At 40.5% G+C, this 23,999-nt stretch overlaps 1 pseudogene; it reads right to left on the bottom strand.

The window, feature by feature from the left end:
• LOC131269831 (uncharacterized) overlaps positions 1 to 23,758 on the bottom strand; it is a 30,120-nt pseudogene extending 6,362 nt beyond the window's left edge.
• Between the last annotated feature and the right edge of the window lie 241 nt (positions 23,759 to 23,999).

Here is a 23,999-nt window from a genome sequence, read left to right as displayed (position 1 = left end):
TTAATACGATTTTAGTTATCACTTGCGGTAGAATTAAAACCATAGTTGCATTGATTGCAAGTGAACAAAGTTTTCCAATGTTTATAAAATGCAAAATTATACCTTGAATTGTACCAAAATGTCCGATCTTGAGAGAATGAAAAAAACTTGCATTTTCAGTCGTAGGGTCGCAAAGTACCTGAAGATGGATTTTCCAGTCGATGAAGAAGCAGGATCAAGTGGATTGAGTGAGGGAAAATAATAATATATTTTCTATAATATATATGTAATATTGAATTAGTGCTAAAGCTTTATTTTCCAGTGTCACAACAATTACATGCCGTTAATCCTTCGGGTAGCACCGATATGCCATCTGAACCACAAGAGCATCAAGGAGAGAGATCCATTCATTCCGAAGATCCGAACTTAACGGATTATTTAGAATCGAGTTCTATTAGTATGACAGGATGTCCTCTTGTTATCTTTCATATGCACTCTGACTGCAGCATGTTGCAGTTTCTTTATCAAAAAGTTAGCAACAGCTACTATTAAATGCTCGTTACTGTCTATTTCCTTAAAAATACACCTTTCCTTAAAGTACCACCTCTTTAAAATTATTCAAACCTGTCGTTGCGTGCCCAGGTGTCCTACTGACCCCCGACCAATTAATACTGGCGAAACATGGCTTAGCAAAAATAATATCAATAGAATCATGCATACGATTGGAAGGTTCTGCGCGCGTGACTTGACTTTGCAACCAAGCCAACAGTTTTCTTTTGTATCGCTAATTTTTTAACTCATCTTCAAGCTTCAAAAGTTCTTCTGTGCTAGATACAGGAGAAAATTCAAAATCCGTCTCCTTACGGATGAGGCCTTCTCTAGGCCGACTTACTGCCACCAACGTGTCCAAAGTGACATTGGTAGTCACAGTGTTGCGCAGAACTAAATCCAGTTTGGCTTCGAGCCTCTCATTTTGAAGTCGAAGTTCTCTATTCTGATTTTCTAGTTTAGTGAACTTCTCTTCAAATTTTTCAGACATAGATTTGACAAGATTTACTAAAGTTTGCATCGTTGTATTGTTGTCCATTCTAATTGGATTTTGTGAAGAGCACAAGGTGTAGGTAGGTAAAGCAAATGAATTGTAATTCTCCTTAGCAATAACATTCTGCTCATTAATTGCTGTAAAACAAACAAATATTAAAAAGAAACACAAATAACTCCATTGCTTTTGGATCCATTGCTTCAGGATAGTTTGATGATGATGATGATGGAAATGAAGAGCAAGGTTTGAATAAATAAATAATAATGAAAACCTAATAATGTAACTTAATCGATCTTGGATGCTGCTTGATCGATCACGAACGGTTCGATGACAGTTGACCAGTCGAACAAATGTCGAAACTCCTGATAAGGATGAGAGAGTAAGGAGCAGTCGTTCTCACTCTACTATCGGGTACACTGCGTCCCAAAATCTGGTACACTGCGTCGTTTCTCCACTCATTCTTCCATGTCATATGTTCTGTAGCAAACTCCAATCTATCGACTTTTTGGTGAAGTTTGAGGGCAGAAACTTTCTTCATGGACTCTCTTACAATATCAGAACATGAATTCAAAGCTCTATTTCAAAGTGAATCTATTTATTAGCACACCAATCTCATGATTTGACTTGAAGTGAGGCTATCATTATGGGACACTCAATTTTTTTAATTTTTGACCAAAATGTTATAATTAAATTTTTTTTCTGATAAATTAGAAGTGAAACACATTTCTTTTAGATTAATGAATATGTTTCTGTCGTTTTTTTTACCTTGCGATCATTTAAAATAGCATATGAGTGAAAAAAGTGGGTGAGGCTATCATTTTGGGACGCAGTGTATCTAGACAAGTTATTGAGGATGCACCAGGATGCACAGGTATCAGCTGATACAAGTCAACGACCTGTGACAAATCCGAATTGGTTGGTGGATTTGAGAACAATCGTTCTTTCGTTCTGCATAGCGAAAATTTTTAAACTTTGGCTCTAGTAAAATTATTGTCAATTTAAATGCGGAGAACTTTTTACACAAAGCGGAAAAGAAAGCACGAATCGATGTAATAGCACTAGATTCGAAAAATTATTAGATATTAGATTGCGTAGCACTTGAAGGTGTAAACCGAATTATGTTTACATTCAAACATTTCGTTATTTATATTGAATCACCAACTGGTCATGCAGAAGAGCAGCCGATAGCACAACTGGAAAACACTTCGTTCCATGGGTAAATATAAACCATCAAATAACGATAATCAATTCTACTCTTTCAGGAACAATTGCACCGTAAAAAGTTTGTTCATCAATTAGAATAATATGATATGACGTCATATAAAGCGTACGCTTCCTTTCACGCCACCGCCACAGGCCCACAGGCACGATATACCCGCGCGTGTAAGAGCAAACGAGAAGCAGACAGCTGTCTAGAAAGCAGGAGAAATAATCGAAGAGAGAGAGAACACGGGCAAAACAAATACGACATAGATTTTTTTTTATGCAACGCGTTTGTGACGTCATCAATCCGGCATCACCCTAAACACACCGCAACACCGCAAAAATCGGGTGATGGCAAGTGCTCATGTGTGTGTATAACGCGGCGCGCTTCGACCGCGACACCCAAAAATCTTGATTTGAGCGATTGTTTAGGGGCTCAATTGGATATCCAATTTTTCTATGTGTAATATCCAATTTAGTATCCAAAACCCGCGTGTTCAAGTGACTGGGTATGGGCCAAGAGGGATCGGGGGTGGGAAAACTTGTATGGTAACGGCTAAACCCAACTGACGGCGACATCCCAATCACTTGAACACGCGGGTTTTGGATATTAAATTGGATATTACACATAGAAAAATTGGATATCCAATTGAGCCCCTAAACAATCGCCAAATTCAAGATTTTTGGGTGTCGCGGTCGAAACGCGCCGCGTTATACACACACATGAGCACTGGCCATCACCCGATTTTTGCGGTGTTGCGGTGTGTTTAGGGTGATGCCGGATTGATGACGTCACAAACGCGTTGCATAAAAAAAAATCTATGTCGTATTTGTTTTGCCCGTGTTCTCCCTCTCTTGGATTATTTCTCCTGCTTTGTGCTTTAGCTCCGTGCTCCGTGCTGACTCAGAGAGTCTAGACAGCTGTCTGCTTCTCGTTTGCTCTTACACGCGCGGGTATTTCGTGCCTGTGGGCCTGTGGCGGTGGCGTGAAAGGAAGCGTCATATCATATTATTCTAATTGATCAGCAAACTTTTTACGGTGCAATTGTTCCTGAAAGAAGGCAAGTAGAATTGATTATCGTTATTTGATGGTTTATATTTACCCATGGAACGAAGTGTGTTCCAGTTGTGCTATCGGCTGCTCTTCTGCATGACCAGTTGGTGATTCAATATAAATAGCGAAATGTTTGAATGTAAGCATAATTCAGTTTACACCTTAAAGTTCTACGCAATCCAATCTATATCTATAAAATTCTTGTGTCACGGTGTTAGTGTTCAAACTCCTCCTAAACGACTGAACCATTTAAACTCAAACTTTGCACACACGTTCCTTAGGTATGAGAATAGGTTTTTAACTATGTCTCATATCTGTAAATTTTATACTTTTTTAATTAATTACAATTTTCTATCGTCATACATTGGTTTGTTTGTTTTGTTTACATTCAGCAATTACACATAAAGTGAACTACAACAAGTATAAGCGGACACAGCAACATGCCTTTTGACATACTGTGGTGGTGAGTTTAATACAAAAGTGGTGAATTTAATTCAAACAAGTCGTTTCATTTATCGGTTAGAAAACAGTTCTTTTTGAGAATAAAGTCACTATTATTTATTGGTAGTAATAACAAATTTTGTTAATTTGTGGTAAAAGAACATATGTGCAAATTTTTGTAGCTTTGAGTGGTAAGAAAAACTTCTCATTTACCTGTGCTGTGGAAACAAATTTCAGTACAGCTACCACAGCGAGGTTATGAGCTGACCTTCGTACTGATACTAATCTTGGCTTATGTCAAATTATCAAATTGACAGTACCATGGCAATTGGAATTGCATGTCTAACATTTTACCTCAGAAATTTTCTACATGCTGAAGAATATCAAGAAAAGAAAGAATGTAAGGTTCCAGAACATACTCGCGTGACATCATTCGTTTTTCCATCCTACTATCGATTCTGTATTCTATTAAATCAAACGTGAAGGTTGTGGAATATATTGTTGTTATATTGTTGTGATCATTACCGTTATTGATTATTGTTATTGCTGTATTTAATTTTGTTACGGTTATCACTATTTTTTTTGATATTGTTATTCTTAAAATTGTTCAATAATGCCGGCAAGACGTAAAGTGGCTCTCCTAGGCCGACAAACACCTAACGCTAGACGTATGAGGAATAATAGAGCAGGAAGAGCACACGATCAAATCATTCGTGATAATACAAACGTGCGTGTGAGCATGTCTCAAATACGTGCATCTCAAACTCGAACAACTCGAGATGCACGAAATGAACGACGACAGTTACAAAGAAGTCAAACGCGCCGGTTTGCAGTTAACATTCGCAGAGCACATGACCGAGAACGACAACAAGAACACCGAGCATTTACATCTGCTTCGTTCAATCGACTTGCATTTCAGTATGAGCCTGCTGTTGCATACTATGCCCACACTAAAGTAGTGATTGGCGCAATGGACAAGGAATGCCCTTACTGTCATGCGCTTAAATTCAAGCTGGAGTCAAGTGGGATGTGTTGCGCATCAGGGAAGGTACAGTTACCACAAATCGAAACACCACCAGAACCATTGAAAGGCTTGCTCACCGGCACAGATCCTGATTCAAATGTGTTCCTGAAGTCTATTCGGAAATTCAATGCATGTTTCCAAATGACATCTTTTGGAGCAACAGAAATATGTTCCAATACTTCGGGAAATGGTCAAAGGTTTAATTCAACCTTTAAAATTAAGGGACAAGTGTATCACAAGATAGGATCGTTATTACCAATGCCAAATGAGACCCATAAATTCTTACAAATTTATTTCATGGGAGGTGATGACACCGATCGCGTAGATGCACGTTGTGGCTACAATAACCTCAACTCAAGCAGTGCCAGGCGCATCGTCTACGACCTGGACGTTCTATTGAATCAGCACAACGATTTATTAAATTCTTTCAAATCGCATATGAACGAGCTGCACTGTGACAACCATGCAATAATCATCAATCCGGACAAAACACCTCGCGGAGAACACGTGCGAAGATTCAATGCACCTGTTACAAATGACGTTGCTGGTATTATGGTCGGTGAATTTTCAGCTAGGAGAGAAATTATAATACGAAGAAGGGACAACAATCTACAGTTCATTTCGGATACGCACCGTTCGTATGACGCTTTCCAATATCCACTCATGTTCTGGAAAGGACAAGACGGGTATTGCATTGACTTAAAACAACGGGATCCTTCGACAGGTACCTCATGACACATTGTCCAATTTTAGTTTTCTTATTTTATTCTTCTGGATATTTTATCATAGGAAACGAAACGAACAAAAAAGTGAGCTCAATGGACTTTTATGCTTACCGCTTGATGATTCGATGTGGTGAGGATAAAATGATTTTACGGTATCGTGAGCTATTTCAACAATTTATAGTCGACATGTACGCTAAAGTTGAAAACGAAAGACTACGCTTCTTACGTCACAACCAAAAGAAACTGCGAGCAGAAGAATACACTCATCTGAGGGACGCTATTATTAACGATGTCAACACTGCTGATATTGGTAAAACCATTATTCTGCCATCATCTTACGTGGGCAGTCCACGTCATATGCAGGAATATGTACAAGATGCGATGACATTCGTGCGCGAATACGGAAGACCATGTCTATTCGTCACGTTTACATGTAATCCGACGTGGCAAGAGATCACATCTTTACTATTACCCGGACAAAATGCGGCACATCGTCATGATATAACAGCACGTGTTTTCAAACAAAAATTGAAGTCATTGATAAACTTCATTACAAAACTACATGTATTTGGCCCTACACGTTGCTGGATGTATTCGGTAGAATGGCAAAAACGAGGACTACCTCATGCGCACATTTTGATCTGGTTAGTCGACAAAATACGTCCTGAAGAAATTGATATTTGAATTGAATAGCATCATATCAGCGGAGATTCCAGATCCTACAACAGATCAACTGCTCTTTGATATAGTTACAGCCAACATGATACATGGTCCATGCGGCGCTCTTAATCGATTATCGCCATGCATGACTGATGGGTACTGTTCAAAACGGTTTCCTAAAATGTTCACGAATGAAACAATCACGAATGTCGATGGATACCCCATTTATCGCCGAAGAAGCACTGATAATGGTGGAAGTTCGTTCGAACTCAAAATCAATTCAGAGACATACATAGAAGTGGATAATCGTTGGGTAGTACCATATTCACCTTTGTTGACTAAAACATTCAATGCTCACATAAATGTTGAATTTTGTAGTTCGGTTAAGAGCATTAAATACATCTGTAAGTACGTAAACAAAGGGAGTGATATGGCTGTGTTCCAGATTCAAAATACGGATACAACTTCTGCTGGATTGGCGGCTAATGACGAAATAATGCACTACCAAATTGGCCGATACATCAGCTCCAATGAAGCTGCCTGGCGGATCTTTAGTTTCCCAATTCATGAACGGGATCCAGCAGTTATTCATTTAGCCGTCCATCTTGAAAACGGTCAACGAGTATTTTTTTCGGAAGCCAATGCAGTAGAGCGAGCTGAAAACCCACCAAAGACTACTCTAACCGAATTCTTCGAATTGTGTAACCGTACGGATACTTTCGGTGCCTTTGCTCGAACACTGCACTATTCCGAAGTGCCGCGCTATTTTACATGGGATCAAACAAAAAAATGGATCCCTCGCAAACGAGGTACACCAATTGATGCATGTTCCGGGCTATTCAAATCTAACACGTTAGGTCGGGTTTATACAGTCAATCCAAAGCAGATAGAATGCTTCTACTTACGCCTTTTGCTAATTAATAAAGCCGGCCCATTATCATTCCAAGATTTACGTAAAGTAAATGGTCGGCAGTATCCAACATATAAAGATGCTTGCCTTGCACTTGGTTTGCTCGAAGACGAAAATCATTGGAACGATATGCTCACCGAAGCAGCACTAGACTGTACAGCCTCCCAAATTCGATTACTGTTCGCTATAGTCTTGACTACATCTTTTCCGGTACGAGCAAGCACGTTGTGGGAAAAACACAAGGATTCTATGACCGAAGACATATTACATCGAACTCGAACGCGCTGCAACGATCCAACACTACCATTAAGCGATGCTATGTATAACGAAGCAATGATTGCCATCGAGGATCTTTGCGTGGTCATTGGAAATTTGCCACTTAGTCATTATGGTTTAAGTTCGCTGAATCGAAGTATAGCTAATTTGATGGTCACTGAAATCAGTCGCGAGCTGCAGTATAATATTGCAGAAATGTCGGATATTGTCTCTCGCAACGTACCACTGTTGACTGATGAACAAGCATATGTTTACGAACGCATTATAATGGCAGTATCAGCAGAACAAGGTGGTCTCTTTTTTTTGGATGCACCAGGTGGAACTGGCAAGACCTTTCTCATATCGCTCTTGCTTGCCAAAATACAAGCAAACAACGATATCGCATTAGCAGTTGCTTCATCTGGAATTGCAGCTACTTTATTGGATGGAGGAAGAACAGCGCATTCAGCCTTTAAGCTACCACTAAACATTCATAACAACCCAGAAGCCGTGTGTAACATCAAAAAACAATCGTCCATGGCCAAGGTCATGCAGCAGTGCAAAATAATTATCTGGGATGAATGTACTATGGCACATAAGCATTCCCTTGAGGCGCTGAACAGAACACTTAAAGATTTGAAAAGTAATGACGAGCTTTTCGGTGGTACTGTGTTACTCCTGTCAGGTGATTTCAGGCAGACTCTCCCCGTAATTCCACGATCTACCTACGCTGATGAGATCAACGCTTGCCTGAAATCATCAACATTGTGGAACAATTTCGAAAAACTTCAGCTAACTTTGAACATGCGCGTCCAAATTCTACAAGACCCATCAGCGTCTACTTTCTCCAAACAGCTATTGGACATCGGTAATGGAGATGTACCTACCTACGAAGACACTGGTTGTATCAAATTGCCGACTAATTTCTGTACATTCGTTGATTCTCAAAATGCTCTCATAGATTCCATATTTCCCGATATCGAAAATCAATATGTATGTCATACATGGCTAGCAGAAAGAGCTATTCTGGCAGCCAAAAATGTGAATGTTGACGAGTTAAATTATAAAATTCAGGTTTCGATACCAGGTGATTTGATAGCATATAAATCAATCGATACAGTTTGCGATTCTAACGAAGCAGTAAATTACCCAACAGAGTTTTTGAACTCCTTGGATTTACCAGGTATGCCTCCTCATCAACTTCAGTTAAAAGTGGGATCGCTAATTGTTTTGCCAAGAAATTTGAACCCGCCACGTCTGTGCAACGGTACACGCTTAATAATCAAAAAGTTAAAGAAAAATATTATAGAAGCTACCATTCTAAACGGTAAATTTCGGGCCGAAAATGTATTACTTCCTAAAATTCCAATGATTACTTCAGATTCTCCAATTGAATTTAAACGCGTACAATTTCCCATCAAATTAGCATTTGCCATGACAATTAATAAATCCCAAGGCCAAACTTTGTCTGTATGTGGCTTAGACTTAAGTACATGTTGTTTTTCACATGGCCAGTTGTATGTGGCATGTTCTCGCGTGGGCAAACCATCAAACCTCTTTGTGTTAGCTAAAGACAGGCTTACAAAAAATATTGTTCATCCAATTGCTCTGCGTGACTAACCCTTTGACGTCCGGCGCGTTTACGCCAGGTCCTGCGAATCTAACCGCCCTGGTAATGCCCTTTTTCTATATTCGAATATGCGAACGTACAGCAACGCGCCCTGTTAACTTCACAGTTTACGTTCCATTTGATGTCTCTACATTCAGTAGGATGTGGCGGGTGTCAGGTGACAGCGTTGGTCGAACTATAAGCTTATTACGATGTTAAAAAATGCAAATAAAATGTAAATCAAATACATGATCTGTCAAAAATAAAGCTCAGATATCGATTACTAATAACATCGTTAGAGTAATCAATGTTCTTAAGAAACGTAATGTGATCTATAAACCTAAATTTTACAACATCAAGCAATATCAAGTGAAAATGAGTTTACCGGGTCAGCTAGTATCTAATAATTTTTCGAATCTAGTGCCATTACATCGATTCGTGCTTTTTTTTCCGCTTTGTGTAAAAAGTTCTCCGCATTTAAATTGACAATAATTTTACTAGAGGTCGTCCTCAAATCTACCAACCAATTCGGATTTGTCACAGGTCGTTGGCTTGTATCAGCTGATACCAGTGCAACCTGGTGCATCCTCAATAACTTGTCTATATACCAGATAGTAGAGTGAGAACGACTGCTCCTTACTCTCTCATCCTTATCAGGAGTTTCCCTCTAGCGACAATTTGTTCGACTGGTCAACTGTCATCGAACCGTTCGTGATCGATCAAGCAGCATCCAAGATCGGTTAAATTACATTATTTTCATTATTATTTGTTTATTCAAACCTTGCTCTTCATTTCCATCATCATCACCATCAAACTATCCTGAAGCAATGGATCCAAAAGCAATGGAGTTATTGGTGTTTCTTTTTAATATTTGTTTGTTTTACAGCTGTGTAAATTAATTAGCAGAATGTTATTGTTAAGCAGAAATACAATTCATTTGCTTTACCTACCCACACCTTGTGCTCTACACAAAATCCAATTAGAATGGACAACAATACAACAATGCTAACTCTAAGGCCGCGTCCACACGGCATCGTAGCGTAGCGATTTTGACACTCCGTCGTAGTGTCAACTATTTTTTATGGCCGTGGCTAAGGCCTCTCGACCAACATTTACACTACAACGGAGTGTCAAAATCGCTACGCTACTACATTGCGTCCCAAAATGATAGCCTCACCCAGTTTTTTCACTCATATGCTATTTTAAATGATCGCAAGATAAAATAAACGACAGAAACATATTCCTTAACCTAAAAGAAATGTGTTTCACTTCTAATTTATCAGAAAAACAAATTTAATTATAACATTTTGGTCAAAAATTTAAAAAATGGAGTGTCCCATAATGATAGCCTCACTTCAAAAATCATTCAAATTAACAAAGCAACCCAGTTCCTAGCCACGTTATCCGTAGCCAGAAGTAATTTTTAAGTTCTCTTACTTTAATTTGTAATTTAGTTTGAACATTGGAAGCAGAAAACAACTCTAGGAACGAGAAAAAAGTCAAATTGATGCTTATCGCTTTAATGGCAAGTAAAATCATGAGGTTGGTGTGCTAATAAATAGATTCACAAACGTCATTAACGATTATGTAAAAGATTCCAACTGATATGAGCTTCAGAAGTCTCCTGGTCGTCTTCAAAATCTTTCCTCGCGTGATAATCGGAGTATTTTTTAAGTTGCTTTCAGTTCAACCGAAGGTTGCCGTAGGATAAAAAACGATTTCTGGTTGAATGTGCACAAAAATGCTGTGTTGCGAGCTTTGAATTCATGTTCTGATATTGTAAGAGAGTATATGAAGAAAGTTTTTGCCCTCAACCTTCACCAAAAAGTCGATAAATTGGAGTTTGCTACAGCACATATGACATGAAAGAATGAGTGAAGAAACGTAAGTTGTCACTTTGTAGTCTTGTTCAAATTTTAAATTGATAATTCATGTTAGGTGGATTATATTGATGGAAAAAAGTTAAATATTGATGGATCGGATGGTTACATCCATTACTGGCGAGATTTAAGACGATAGCACGATTTTTCTATCGTTGCAATTTTGAAGGTGATTCGGTCATGATTTGGGCTTCGTTCAGCGGTCATAGTAGAAGTGAATTGGATATTGTACCAACACGTATGAACAGTGATATGTTTATCGACATCCTGGCGAATCATTTGAAGCCTTATCTGGAAAATCACAACACTCAACAGCTCATTTTTAAGCAAGAAAATGCTGCCTGGCACGCACGCAATACAGCAAGAACTCACCTTGCACGGTCGGATATTAAAACAATGTCTTAGCCAGCCGTTTCCCCAGACCTTAATCCATTAGAGAATGTTTGTGGAAGGCTAGTTCAAGAGATTTATGAAGATGGGAGACATTACGAGACCCTAAAGGACCTTAAACTTGCTATCCGAAATGCTTGGCGTTCCTTATCAGTAAATACGTTAGAAAAATTATCGGAGAGCATGCCATCACGAATTTTTCCAGCAATAAATCGTAATGGGGGACCTACTGATTATTATATCATGACTTTTGAATCCATTTATGCTATTTTTGTTGATAATTTAATCAAAATCCTAAGTGAGGCTATCATTTTGGGACACCACAGATTTTAGTTTTTTGGACCGAAAGGGATTGTTCATTCGTTTTTTTTCAACAATATTTATGCAAAGTAGTCAGTGTATACTTACAAATATTTGTGTATTTTTTGAAAAAAATTATATGCTCGGTATTCGCCCTGCACAGAAAAAACTAGGTGAGGCTATCATTTTGGGACGCAGTGTATGCCGTGTGGACGCGGGGTAATAAATCTTGTCAAATCTATGTCTGAAAAATTTGAAGAGAAGTTCACTAAACTAGAAAATCAGAATAAAGAACTTCAACTTCAAAATGAGAGGCTCGAAGCCAAACTGGATTTAGTTCTGCGCAACACTGCGACTACGAATGTCACTTTGAACACGATGGTGGCAGTCAGTCGGCCTAGAGAAGGCCTCATCCGTAAGTAGACGGATTTTGAATTTTCTCCTGTATCTAGCACAGAAGAACTTTTGAAGCTTGAAGGTGACCTAAAAAACGTTCAATACAAAAGAAAACTGTTGGCTTGGTTGCAAAGTCAAGTCACGCGCGCAGAACCTTCCAATAGTATGCACGATTCTGTTGATATTATTTTTGCTAAGCCATTTTTTGCCAGTATTAATTGGTCGGGTATCAGTAGGACACCTAGGCAAGCAACGACAGGTTTGATTAATTTTAAAGAGGTGGTGAGTATTTTTGAGGAAATAGGCAGTAACGAGCATTAAAATAGTAGCTGACAAACATGTTGCTAACTTTTTGATGAAGAAACTGCAACATGCTGCAGCCAGAGTGCATATAAAAGATAACAAGAGGACATCCTGTCATACTAATAGAACTCGATTCTAAATAATCCGTTGAGTTCGGATCCCTCTCCTTAATGCTTTTGTGGTTCAGATGGCATATCGGTGCTATCCGAAGGATTAACGGCATGTAATTGTTGTGACACTGGAAAATAAAGCTTTAACACTAATTCAATATTACTAAATCATTGTTTCCACTCACTCAATCCACTTGATCCTGCTTCTTCGACTGGTAAATCCATCTTCAGATACTTTGCGACCCTACGACTGAGTTTGCCAGTTTTTTCATTCAATCAAGATCGGACATGTTGGCACAATTCAACGTATAATTTTGCACTTTATAAACACTGGAAAACTTTGTTCACTTGTAATCAACGCAACTATGGTTTTAATCCTACCGCAAGTGATAACTAAAATCGTATTAAACAAATGCAATGTGACGTCACTTCATAGTTTTGGCGCGAAGCCAAAGATGAGCAAAAGAGAAAAAAGCGCAAAAAAGACAGAAAGTGATTTAAAACGACAGACGCAGGGCAACGGCCGCGGGGCATGAAGAATGGAGGAAACGACCGATGCGGACAAATTTGACGAACAATAAAAATTTGCGCGTCGGCGGCGTAAGCAGAACACAACTCCGTCTGCTCATTTGAAATCCGAAACCCATAATATATGTACATGTGTGCGTACCAATATGGTGAAATAACACGTACACATTCGTAACCCCTGTTTGGCACTAACACCACCACAAAATAACCGATTGAATGTTGCATCCCCACCCCTTTTTTGGTGCAACACTTTGTCTTGTTATCCGCCCCGAAAATTAACTAACAACACGGTAACAATATGATAACAAGACAAAATCTGCCAGTTGTATTCCTGCAGCTTCGGGAAAGTGAATTGCGTTTTGTGTTTTCGCGCTGATTACGCACTGCCCAACTGACGGTGACATGCAACATTGCCCCGTTTCCCCACATTCCAACCCCCTTAAGTCCAGTACTGTCAGCTTTCTCTTGCACACTTTGTCTTCCCACTCGTTCTAATGATGAACCGTTGTGCTAGGGGGGAAGTCACATCTGCCCTTTCACATCTTCCCTTTCAGTCTGACACATTGCAATAGCGGAATCGATCGTGTAGCATTCCCATACTGCACAGTAACCCGTGTGTGTGTTGGCGCACTTCATGTCGGTCAATCATGTACAGAATAAAAAAGGGCGTTTGTATGAATGCCATCACGCACCGACTGTCAATCGCGACGCGGTGAAGTTTTCAGTCTTCAAAACCACTAGCGCCAGAACAGTCGTGTTGAAAAGTGTTAAGTGTTTTTCCAAAGTTTATGGTGCCCAATGGGAAACTTGAAGGAGAAAAAGTGCATCCATCAACAAGTCCGCGACGGCGTCAGCTCATGGACGATCTGGTCCGTAAAACGGATGAGAAGTTTGATCGTTTGGAAGGATCTTGGAATCGGTAAGTAAACAGTGTGATAGAGCAACATCATGACCGTTAAAACAGCGATTCGTTAATTCCTTTTCTTTGTTTGTTTCGTTCAACAGAAATAACACCGGAGGAAGAAGCCGCCCATAATGTTCCGGGAGAGCAGAGTGTAGAAGTAGAGTTCGAATTTAATAAAGAATAGAAATTTCCGCGTCGACGGATTGCGCAGAACACAACACTGTTTTCTCATTTGATATCCGAAACGCATTAAATAAATGTGTGCATGCCAATATGGTGAAATAACACGCACACCTTCATAATCCCCTGTTTGACACTAACACTACCACAAAATAACCGATTGAATGTTGCACCCCACCCCCTTTTTTGGTGCAACACTTTGTCTTGTTATCCATCAAAAAAATTAACTAACAACATGAAAACAATATGTTAACAAGATAAAATCCGCCAGTTGGGAATGGAACTGTTTCAAATTTCGATCGAAATAGTATATCATTGTTTATATGATGTTCTGTTCTTTCAGTATAGCGAATATAAAGTTTTCTTCATCCGAAATTGATTCCGAAATATTGCATTGCTCTGATTGTGTTCTGTATTTACAGTTACACGGCCGGTGAAAAAACCATCTCTAGTGCAAGCGCTGTGGTTACGTTTCCATTGGTGATATCCAGCACTTGCACAAAAGACATCGCAAATAACGAACAGAAAATTTTCCGGAATAGACGTATTGCATCAACTGTTACAAAGGATCATCTGTCAGTTGAGGCTTGTAGTGAAAATTATTGAACCGAAATAGTTCACTTCGAAACTTTTGTTATATTTTTTGTAGATTTCCTACTGCCTCCAGTGTCACAAAACTACGATGAGGTTATATGAACCTGAATAATCGAATAGTTGTAATTTTGAAATGCTTTTTGAATGCTAATTTTTACTTTCAGCTGCATGCGCATCTTAAGCGGTTTGGCTACACAGTATTTAAATGCTGGCGAATGTGTTATTGAATTGAATTATATTGAATACCTTCTTCACTATTAAAATGTGCGAAAGAAAACAGGAGATCACGCATGGCGAATTGATATCGCCAGACTAATCATCGGCAGTAGTCAGGTAATTATACTTCATTAAACTCGTAGATTCGAAAGAGTGCATTGATAGTTGTTGAAATATTATTCTTTACTTTCAGTTGTACGAACATTTGAACACGATGCTTGCTAGGACATGAAGTATGCTAGTGAAGACCAACAATAAGATATTCGAAAAATGATGTGAGGTAGAAAACTTAACGCTTTCTATTGAAATAAGTGTTTTTGCAAGCACATTTTATATATCTACAATTTATTTTGCTTCTGTGTTTGGATTCAGTTTCGATGGTAATCGAATCTTGCGAGACATTCCAGAATGGCATTACATGTTGGTAAGTTTTAATACATTTCGACAATAATATTCATTATGCTACACATGTCCAAATGTTAAATGTTTATGATCTCTGATCTCCTTGATCTCTTATCTAGATCTAAAAAATTGATTCGAGAGGATTTCATTCGCGTAAATCCGAATACTGCCGTGAACCATTCAGGTAAGTTGAATGTTATAAGACAAATTTAATTGTGTAAGATTTTACTTGGTTACTAATATTTTGGAAACATTCTAGATAATTTCTTCTTCGATGCGCGCTTGAAAAATTACGCATGACCTGACGTCTGCAACTTTCAACAGCACCACTGTGTGACCCTCAACATCATCATAGCGGATAGACGGGCAGATCAGATGCTAAGCTATTTATTATATTGACTGTCATAGTAGTAAGGTTCGTACCCGTAAGCTTGGCTTCATAACTTTTAAAGCAAAAATTTGCTAACATTTTGCTTTCATATAATGCCCCAACAATTTTCATCACAAATAATGAAGTCCATGAAATTTATGTTGGAGTATATTAATTATTGTTGAAATCGTATGAAAAGATTAATCAACAAATCGTGAACATCCGATAACATAGGTATCAACTGTGTTCAGTTGATATCGTTAATAATAAATAACAACTCTGCTATCGTTAACCTAGAATATCAACTCAAAGACGATTTTTACAGATAAGTAATTGTTTTTTTTTTTTCATTCCGGCTATTATTTGCCGAAAGCCGGCTAGATCCCGCTCAACTCGAGCTTATAGCATTCAAATGGCGGGTTGGGTATTGTCACAACTAAACGTTGAACGGAGAACCCTCGGTTTTTGAACGAATATCAACTCATCGCGAGGTTAAAGCACGCAAAAGGTTATTTGGGTTGGGACGCAAAAGGTTTTTTGGGTACGTAAAGTGTCGGTGTACTGGGCACGATCCGATCATCGGCACTCTCGTGCTCGAAATTCATCAGCATCAAGTGAGGGGCCTGTTGCTGTTGCCGACTGAGCGGATTCACCACCTGGCGCGTGGCGGCTAGCATAGCGGCGTTGGAGGAACCGGCTGCAGCCGATGCCGTTGCTTCTGCCGTACTGGAAGAGGATGAGGCCGCGGAGGACAGTACAAGAGGAGTTCCACACGATTGACTACCTCCGAAGGAGCCAGTAGTGCTCTGTAGTTGTGGTTGCTGAGGACCGTCGTTAATCGAAGGACTATCAACAGCGTCGCCGGACGATCCCGAGGTAGTGATGGAGGACCCCGAGGTTGTTCCACTGACCGGATTAGTAGTTGTGGTCGTACTGCTTGTTTCAGCATCGGCCGTCTCCATTGGCTGCTGCTGCTGCTGCAGCCGAAGTTTTACCGACTGGGACGAAGAGGACTAAGTGGACGTCGAGGTAGTTGAGGTGGTGCAACGCATTCGGCGCCTCGTTGTCCTCGTCCACGTCCACCTCGTTATTGGCGGATGTTGTTATGCTCGTCGATGTCGGGCCCTTCGCCCTCGTCGTCTTCTTTTCAGTCGGGTGAGGGGCTTTGCTATGGGATACGCACGGGGGCGTTGCTATGGGATACGCACGGGGGCGTTGCTATGGGATGCGCAACTGCCAACAGTGCACGGTGCTCGGTTGAAGAAAAGATGTCTGTAATATTATAATATATCTACGCGTGAACTTCCGGCATCACGGTTGCCCTGATATATTACATATTTTCTTCACACCTATTTCTTATGATAATATATCTACACGTGAACTTTCGGCATCATGGTTGCCATGATATCACTTCGAATTAGCAGCGTCACTGCTGACTGTAGAATGCCCTTTACTCGTGGTGGAATTCACTGATCACTATGCACCTGTAGGAAACCCATCGTTCTTCCTTCTTGAGACTTTGTCGCGAAATAAAACACAAGTGTGGTTTCGTTTCTATAGTTGCCTAAACTGATCGAACTGTGCCTCTTGTCTATTCTTCACTATAACTTCTTTGCTATCTGTAACTCCATCTTTGAACGGGGACGGAACTGAGCCTGAGCTCAGTTCTAAACTGAGATTTCACTGTATCGAAGTTTCTGCGGAAACTGAGTGTCGTGAACTGAGGCTTCTACTGAACTGAGAGTAGTTCGATCAGTCTTTGGCCCTTTAGTTATAGTACAATTTCTTCCTTAAGTTTAACATTTCTTTTTGGATTATTTCTAATACGTTCCCACGGTTCATGTCTGAATTTCTAAGAATTTTGATAAAGAAAATAATAATGAATTTAACACTTTTGTCTGTCTGAATTTTGATTGGTCGTTTATAGATTTGATATCGATTTACTGTCTGGCGCTAGAGCAATTAATTAAATAAAATAAAATAATAAACAGCACGCCGAGTAGAACACTCCCTTGCGCGCTGGACGAAATATGTCACTTAAGGATCAAAGCTCGTAACGCACTTGCCTTTTCGCTCTTACTAATTCACACGCGCAATAAACACACAGCCAACTAAAATAAAAATAAAACGCCTTTGTCTTTCACCAAAACCACAACTGTGTCCTTATTTATATACAAGTTTGTTAAAAGTTGTGGAGGAAAGGAGCAGGGTCATCTCGACGCTTCACTGTGCCAAAAGACTCTCCCCCTGACCCTAGGGATTAGGGGAAGTCAATCAGTGGCAAGGGACGCCAACCGGTGACCACAGCAGAGACTTCGAAGCAGCCATCAAAACACTACCAAAAACCTTGAGTAGAAAGGGGTTAGTTTTTTCCGCTATAAACGTGTTAGGGCGCCTTCCTATTGTGAAAGAAAGCGCGAGTGATATTGAGCGAAGCAGATATTGTTTTCAGTGATAATTGTTAACGTTGTCGAACTATTTGTCGATTGTTTTACCCAAGTGATTTAATTTGATGTACGGAAGTGATCGAAGTGAAGTACCGCAGAAGCGATTTTATTTTACAAAATGACCTCTAGGCAAAGTTCAAAAGAGCTAGACGTGTGGGCCGTGATAAACGACCTAAAGAGTAAAGTAGAAAAATCTCAAGTAGAGACACAAGGCCTTAAGCGGCAGTTGGAAGAAGAACGCAAGAAGGCGGCTTAAAAACTTACTCAACTCCAGGAGCAAATAGGGGCCGCCCGCGACAAGTCTGCCATCCCGGAGGAGCAATTAGAGAAGATAGTAACTAAAATGACCAAAGCCTTAAAAGAAGTAGTGCACGAAAGCCCAAAGGACCCGGCCTTAAGTTTACCAATTCAATTGGAGTTCAAAGGTGAAAGCCGTATGTGGCTAAAATTCAAAACTGCCTTCGGAAATATGGAAAGAGATTACAAATGGAAGCAAGCAGATATACTGCAAGCTGTGCAAGAAAAGATCATAGGAGAAGCTGCGACAAGTGTGCATCGTTTCATGAACGACCCACAAAATATCGATAGAATCATGGAGAGATTGGAAAAGGAATATGGAAATGTTGGAATAGTTTATCGAACCTTGTTAAATGATTTGCTTTAAGTTTAAAAACCTACATTGAATAACCAAAAAACCTTCATTAATTCATTTATGTGTGCCCTAGATGAATTGATCATATATTTAAATTCACTAAACTATTGCTAAAAATTGCCCATTCCTGCAAACCGACCAGGGTTTAGTGAGAAATATAGGATATGGTTGCCAAATTTGCAAAAGAGACCATCAAACCACAGATTGTAGAAGATTCAAATTCGCGAATATTGACGAAAGATGGGACACTTTTAGGCGTTTAGGTTTGTGCATAAATTGTTGCAATTCGCGCAACCACCTGTTGCAATTTACCACCTCAATGTCGCGAAGGTAATTGTCGCCGGAAGCATCGACAAAAGAAAAAGTTTTAGCACACTACTGGAATATCTCAAGAGATACACTTAACTTCGTCGTAAAAAACATGCCTGATTCTGAAGCAATAAAAAGCAATATACTTTCACGAATAATGAAAATTTTTGATCCTTAGGGGTTGTTAGCAAACTATTTGATAGAATCTACATAAGGTTAAGACATATGGAAAATAGGAATTTCTCGGGATGCTAAACTTACAACTACTATTATGATGAAACGGGAAGACTTGCTGAAACGATTGAAATTATTCGAATCATGGGAAGCAGCACGATGCTATTCACCAGCAGCCACTGTAGTCACCATAAAGTTGCATGTATTTGTAGATGCTTCGGAACGGGCTTTTGCAGCAGTAGCTTATTTGCGTTCTGTTCACGAAGATGGCCTAGATGTCAGTATAGTAGCGGCTAAATCGAGAGTGGCGCCCACCAAACCGCTTTCTATACCTCGCTTGGAACAACAAGCAGCAGTGCTAGGAGCGAGGTTGAAGGAAACCATTAAAAGAGAGTTTACACCCATTATTTTACCAAAAAAGAATTATGTTACTCAACTGATTATGAAGTCGTACCATGAGCGCTATTTATTAGTGTTGTGCTTAATGAATCTTTTGGTGCGATTCATTCATATGAATCTTTCACCTAAGATTCATTCAGATGGATTCATGAATCTTTGCGGATTCGAATCCTCGAAGCTTAATGAATCTTTCGAAACCTTAATGAATCTTCATGAATCTTTCATGGCTCTGTCATGAATCTCCCCGATTCTATCTTAGGCGTGGACCATGCGACAAAAAACAATAAAACGAAAAATACATTTTCAAAACAAGTGTTTTAACGCATTTTCGTGGATTTTTCGGTGGGGAACGACGGTATTTGGGGTGCCAGTAGAAATATTGGTTGGTGTAGGTGGTTAGACGTACCCCGTTTGACCGCTTGCGACCCAACGGAGGCCCAATCTTCCTCGGTGAAATCGTTGCGCTTTGAGGTAAGTGGTCCTACGTACTAACGATTTGGGGCCGGGGTTGAGTGCCCACACTCTCCCCTCCCCTCCCATACTTTCCCTCAAGTTGCTCAACGCCATCGGCAACGTCCAACGATGGACGCTGGCACGGAGGAGCGCAACGAGCAGGGCAAGCGGCTGCCCGATTCGCCCCCTGAGGGAGAAGGTTCAAGCAAGGTGACGGTTCGATCGTGTCCGCGATCGCTGTCCCGTAGCAGGCGGTTGGCGGTTCGGCTCGCTACCGAACCAGGAAAAATTGTAGTAGCCGTTCAGCTTGGAGCTCGAGCAGACGGCCCAGATGGAGCAGACGGTCCAAACGGAGCGCACCGAAGCCTCGCTCCGCACCCAGGTTGCAGCGCTATCGGACACGGTGGCCTCCCTGATGAGACAGGTGGAGAATCAGACTCGAAAGATGGACATATTGTGATATTCGTCACTTTAAATAATAACTGATTAGTTCTGAATTCACCAAAGGCTTTATTACGAATGTCCTTCCTTCGCACGCAGGGCTCTTGTATATTAATCTTTCACAAAAGGCCCAATGACACGACGTAATTAAAGTAAGGAGACCGTCTGCTTGTGATGCGCAATATTATCCTTTTCGGAATCTATATATAAATTTATCACCTTACCCTATCTAAATTATACTCCTAATTACCCTAATTTCAATAACCTTTCTTGTGGAATTATGTCCTATCTATTTATAATTATATTTCGATTTATCGGTCTCTTTCTTATTGTCTAGCTATCTATCTTATCTGACCGCTCGGTGCCAATCATCTTATCAGCCCTATTTGCTAAATTTTGCAAAGGCTGCTTGCACTTCCACTTACAACGCATGAAAACAACAAGCTGCCGAACCAGCTGAGATTTCAAACTATATGGCGAGGACTCTATGTTGTTGCACGATGAGCAAGTTTGTGGACATGCAGGGTAACATGCATAGTGGAAACATGGAGAGACGGGTGGAATCTGAGTGAACTGAGTGATTTTGTTCAACCGGGACTTCACAATGGAAGAATATGGCACTAGCATCGTTAGCGGGATCCTGGACCCGGAAGATGAGCAACGCAATGAATTAGACAACCGCGTCTGGACGGAAGGTTACCCCACGGCAGTAAGAAATATGGAGTCACTAGAAAGCAAATTCGAGAAAGCCTTCTACTTGCCTCTAGGAGTGATTCAAAATCCAAAAATCCTGATAAGTTTAGACTGGTCTGGGAGGCTACAGCTAAGGTGAAGGGTGTTTCCCTTAACTCAAGAATGATGAAAGGGCCCGATTTCCTGCCAACGCTCAGCCAAGTATTGGGTCGCTTCAAAAACTATCCCGTGGCCGTGTCGGGGGACCTTACGCAGATATTTCATCAAATCGGAATCCGCCACCTTGATCGCCAATTGCAACCATTCGTTTACCGCAAGAAACCACCAGATCCAATGGACGTGATGGACGTGGCGACTTTCATATCACCACAATATGTAAAGAAACCGAACGCCCAGGTTCAGTCGAAGGAGTTTCCAGACGCCCCTAATGCTATTCTTCAAGATAATTATGTGGACGACTATCCTCAAAGCCTCCCCAAGGAGAACCGTGCTGCACTTTCCTACCAAAAGTGCACATACCTACCAAAAAGAACCTTGCCAAGTGTATTTTTGGTAGGCATGTACTCCTCATAACCTACCAATGATGTTTTTTTTTTTGGTAGGCACCGCAATGTTTCGAGAGGAACAGGCTGTTAAACCTTTGTTTGTTTACTGTTTACTGTTTACTGTTTACTGTGCAAGTCTGGCCAACTAGCAGGCATTCTACCGTGTTTTTACCAGCGTATTCGTTGTTTCATAAGTTGTTTGGTTTTTGTTATAGCCGTATTATTGTGTGTGAAATGGACAGTCTTGTAAGAATGAAGCGCAGTGCCACGTTTTACCGTCAAATAAACAGTATTCGTAGAGCATAAAAATTAGAGTGCACTAATGAAGGTGGGTTAGTTGTGAATTAGTAAACAATACCATTATTTTGCCAAACTACAACGTGAATTACCTTCCTTGAAACAGATTTGATCAGCCAGCCATCGGAAAATGTTCCAGATGGATCTGTGATTACCCGCTCGCCAAGTCCATTACGTACACCACGCCCAATTGGCTCTTCCAGCCCAGTTCATCCATCTTGCCCAGTCCGTGAACCTAATCCAGTAAGTTTATCTAGTTCAGAGCTCCCTGCATGTATAATGTATGTTTCTACTTAATTGCAGCTCAATCGTTTTTCGCTTGAAACTTTTGGGATGAGCTATGTTCAACGGCTTAGACAGTGGGCCCTGAAGACCAACCAGTGTCACAAGTCCACGTTCAGCAAAAATACTGCTGAAAACATCAAAAACAGAGACAGCTATAATTGTTGGAATACCGGGAGGAAAGTATTGGTACAAAGGCATTGCAAAAAGTCTTTCACATGTTCTGAAGTAAGTAAGATTTAATTGTGTAACAAATAGACTGTAATGAACACATGCAGTATGATACATCATAGAAATTTATTTTGCTTTTTTCAGAGATCTGCATGTCCCAAACTCCATCTCATTGAATATGAATGTCGATGTGATATCCGTGTTTTGTTCAAGCTCCACGCAGTTTTGGCCTGTACTAGTTTCGATACACGAGATGCTCAAAATTAGCCCGATGCCAGTGGCAGTAAAAAACCGCTTTGCTCCGCGTCATTTCTCAATCCACTAGTGGCAAAGATAAACGACATGTACAATAATCACATGTGGCTAAATGGTAATCGGTTAAATGTAAGCATTCGGACTTTTATTAGTGATTCGCTTGCCCGGGCATTTATTAACATTTTGACTGCCATGTCACCCAATTTTGGGTCCTCCTCCACTATAATGGCCATGGACACCAACCTCTTGGCCATGCGCAACTTAATAAAAAATGCCGGATTGAATGCACAATTTAAGTCATGTTCGATTGGCATCAAATTCTTCACCAAAACATCAATAGACCAGCAAAAAATAGAAGCTCTCCTGGTTAAGAGTAAAATCAACTACTTCACGCACCCGGAAAGAACCATGAAGACAGTTAAACTAATCATCAAGGGCCTACCATCGCTTGAGCCGTCTGAAATCAAAGCCGACCTAAAGCAACAACTGGGAATCGAACCACTGGGGGTTTTCCCAATCGGTCGAGCTACCCTAGACAACTGTATCTACATAGCAAAGTTTAGAAAAGGCGACGTTAGTTTGGAGCTGCTACAAGCCAACATCCGATTCCTTTGTGATGTAAAAATCCGGTGGGAACTAGAACGGCCAAACCGCAATAATGTCACACAGTGCCATCGTTGTCTCATGTTTGGCCACGGTGCTTCTTCATGCCACCTAAACCCACGATGTGCCAAATGCGGTTTGGCCCACCTCACCAATATTTGCGAAATGAATAGAGAATATTGCTGCGCGAACTGTGGAGGAAACCACCAAGCCAACGATCTTACCTGCCCCGAGCGGGCTAGGTTTATCGAAGTCCGACAGAAGGCTACCACAAAAGCGACACCAACCTCCCGCACATCACCATCGCAGCAGCTAAACCCACACATACGAACGAAGGATTCTCCGTCCTTCGTGGATATCCTCACAAATCTGCAAGCCTGCACACCAATAGTCACAACTACCAGTAAAAAATCATCAGTGCGTACAAACCCCTCCGGCGCCGCACATCTTCCTACTTCCAACATGCAAGTCGACGCACCTGCACCAGACAATAGTCATCTGTCGCCGTCTTCAAGTCTGCCATCTCAGCTACCTGCATCCCAGAATGCTGCATCAGCTTCATCCCCTGCTGTCTCGCTCACACTCACTGATACACCCAGCTCGAGCACCAACAACCAGCTACCTGCGCACACATATTTTTAATAATTTGTTACCCTCCCTTACCTCGTGTAAGTCTAAGGTTGAGCAAATCCATGAACTTGGAACCTTTATTATCCAATATGTCTGCTGAAATTCAAATGCTCACATGGAACGCCCGCTCTGTACGGCAAAAACAAGTTGAACTCGATCATTTTCTTCAATTG

Source organism: Anopheles coustani, assembly GCF_943734705.1.
Source record: "Anopheles coustani chromosome X unlocalized genomic scaffold, idAnoCousDA_361_x.2 X_unloc_1, whole genome shotgun sequence".
NCBI classification, from domain to species: Eukaryota; Metazoa; Arthropoda; class Insecta; order Diptera; family Culicidae; genus Anopheles; species Anopheles coustani.
The sequence above is the reverse complement of the archived record's forward strand: the minus strand, read 5'-3'. Positions and strand labels throughout refer to the sequence as shown.